This window comes from Falco cherrug, chromosome 4 (assembly GCF_023634085.1).
Source record: "Falco cherrug isolate bFalChe1 chromosome 4, bFalChe1.pri, whole genome shotgun sequence".
Classification (NCBI taxonomy): domain Eukaryota; kingdom Metazoa; phylum Chordata; class Aves; order Falconiformes; family Falconidae; genus Falco; species Falco cherrug.
This window is the reverse complement of record NC_073700.1, coordinates 95,062,675-95,065,375: the sequence shown is the minus strand read 5'-3', so window position 1 is coordinate 95,065,375 and position 2,701 is coordinate 95,062,675.

Here is a 2,701-nt window from a genome sequence, read left to right as displayed (position 1 = left end):
AGTTTGCTGGTGGTGTTTACCAGCCTTGTTTATCTTCCACACCCCACTGCTGCATTACAAAGAGCTCCATCTCTCCTTACACACCCGAGAAGGCTCAGCCTTTCGAATTGCCTAATCGTCTGAGCATTGATACTGCTCAGTGAAAGAGCATCAGCTTGTGTTTGCAGTCTGCTGTCAGTGGTGGACAGAATGAGAACTTCAGTTTCATGGGTGATTATTTTTTGTTCTTTTATTTGTGATTGAGTTTACAGGTTGATTATTGTTGAGACAAAGTAAAATGTATGGAAGTGTGGAATACACACTTAGCAGCCCTGAAAGGAGCCTATTCTTGAATATCAGGGCAGGCTTCAGTAAATTGCCTCTTTATTTATTACAAGATCGCATACGGAGGAGATAACAGCAGAGCTAATGAGACTGTGCATATATATGGGTTACACTAGTAATGAGAAACAGCTACGCTAATTAACTCTGCTCCCTAATGAAATTAAATGCATGCAGTGAAAGACATATATATTAAAGTCAATACCAAGCCAAAGTATATCAATTTCTAATTTCTTCAGTATGGCAGGGTGACAAAAACAATATCAAGATTATATATTATCATGGAACAGTAATCATTGACAAGGAAGAAGCAGGACTTTGTGCTGGTAGGCTAAGGTGGTTCAGTTTCCACCAAAGAAAACAGTATCTTCTTTCCCTCACCCCTTCCTCTCCTCCAGACAAGCAGACTGGTAAATTAATGAACTATTATTTCTTACTTTTTAACTTAATGTTGGAAAAATAACTTGAAACGTTAATTTGCACATGTAAATTCATTAAAAGCAATGTAAGCTCAAAATATAAGATTGAGTAGAAGACATAAAACAGCATTTTTCCCCACTGAGCTCACAATTATTTTCACGATTGAGACAATGGTGACAAGGGCTGTTGACACTTCCATTTTACCCTGTAACTTTTCAGTCAACTTGTTTGCTGATCTGTCTTGGGGACAGTCACATTGTCCCCACTGCTGCCAGTTGGTTGTTGACTTGGCCATGCCTTCCCCTCTCAGATGTCAACCCACTTTGTTCTACCTGGTCAGCCTGGTCTGTCCATGCTCCTTCATCCTGTTGATGAAAACAGAGGTCAGCTTTGGAGTTTGGGGAAGTTAGTTGTTGTCCACTGGCTATGGACTCTGGTGGCAAAAGGCTATGGGTCTGTATGGTCTGTGTAGGTGGAAGTTTCTGAGGTTATGGGTGAATTTCACCTGATGGAGACCCAGGTGCAGGTTCTGTTGCAGCTTCAGCTTTAGTGGCAATACTGGTGGGGCCCTCTGGAGCTTTACAGGCTGTGGGGAGAGCTGATGCCGCAGGGGTGGTTAGCATGGAGACCAGGTCCTCCTCAGTCATCACACAGTTGATGATACCCAATGGAAGTGGTTGAGGTGAACCCACACCTGGGATCTGCTCCAAACAGAGCTGAATATGGTGCGGTTTATTCCCGAGTGGTGAGCTGAATTCTTAGCAACCTACACAAAGCATATTCCCATAGACCAGTCCCACAAATTATTGTCTGCCATCCACTTCACGACCATCTCCTTAATATCACTGTCTGGATGCTCTGCTAGTTCTTGGCTTTGGGAGTGCCCTGGTTTTCCATGCACCAGGCTGAGCTGAGGCCAGAAATACTTCAGATCTGGCGTGAATTGGGTAATGAATTCTGTTCCGTCATGACCCTGTGATACAACAGGGGCTCCTAAACTGAGAAAGATGTCAAGCTGTAGAGCTACCTCAGCTGCTTTATTTGATGTAAGTGGCTGAAGAACTCAAAACTTGGTGATGCAGCCCTGGTACACCATTATCCACTTGAGGCTGCCTAGACACATGGACTGTATATTGATAAAGTCAACTTGCCCCTGTGCTAAGTGCTCCTTGTTCAGAACAGACCACCCAGAAAACCATTCCAAGTGGTGCCTTCTCTTTTCTTGGCACACTACACAGAAGGATTTGAAGTGCTTAACAGCATTTCTGGTGATGTTTGCATACTGAGACAACAAGTGTTTCATGACAGTTGTGGCCACCGTGGCCAGTAGCCATATATGCTTTTTTGATGGTACCATATGTGTCCTCAATGCTCATGTAATATGTGGGAGATTCCTCTTTTGTCTGCCTCCTCTTAATCAGCCTCTCAGTGTCTCTACATTGTAGAATTTTGTATCTGAAATGAGGGAAATAACGAGTTTATTAGCAGTAAAGCTGTGTATCTAAATGGGGAAAGCACTGATGTATACACTTAGAGTTAAAAACCCAGAAAGAGTAGGTTCTCCATACTTACTGCGTAAGCAGGTAGTATTTATGTCTTGACTTGGGATTCTGTTTTGTCATCTTTATTTCAGCAATAGCTGCACAATACTCTGCTTTTGGGATCATGTACTTGGAGCATTTCTTATTCCTTTTGTATAGTTCTTTACATTTAAATTCAAAGTCCTGAGGCAGCTTCAGGAAATCAATTACTCAGCAAGTAGAGAAATCTGATTCAGCTCCCTCCTGTTACATACAGCTGCCCTTGCATCAATTTCTGACATATGCTACAGTCATATTGTGAAACCAGTCATTTTGTAAAATTACTAAAATCTTCAGCCATTTCTCAAAATGACTTCCAGTTATTTTGCAAAATGTCATAAAATAGTAGGCAGGTATTATGCAAAACAGCTAATCTCTAG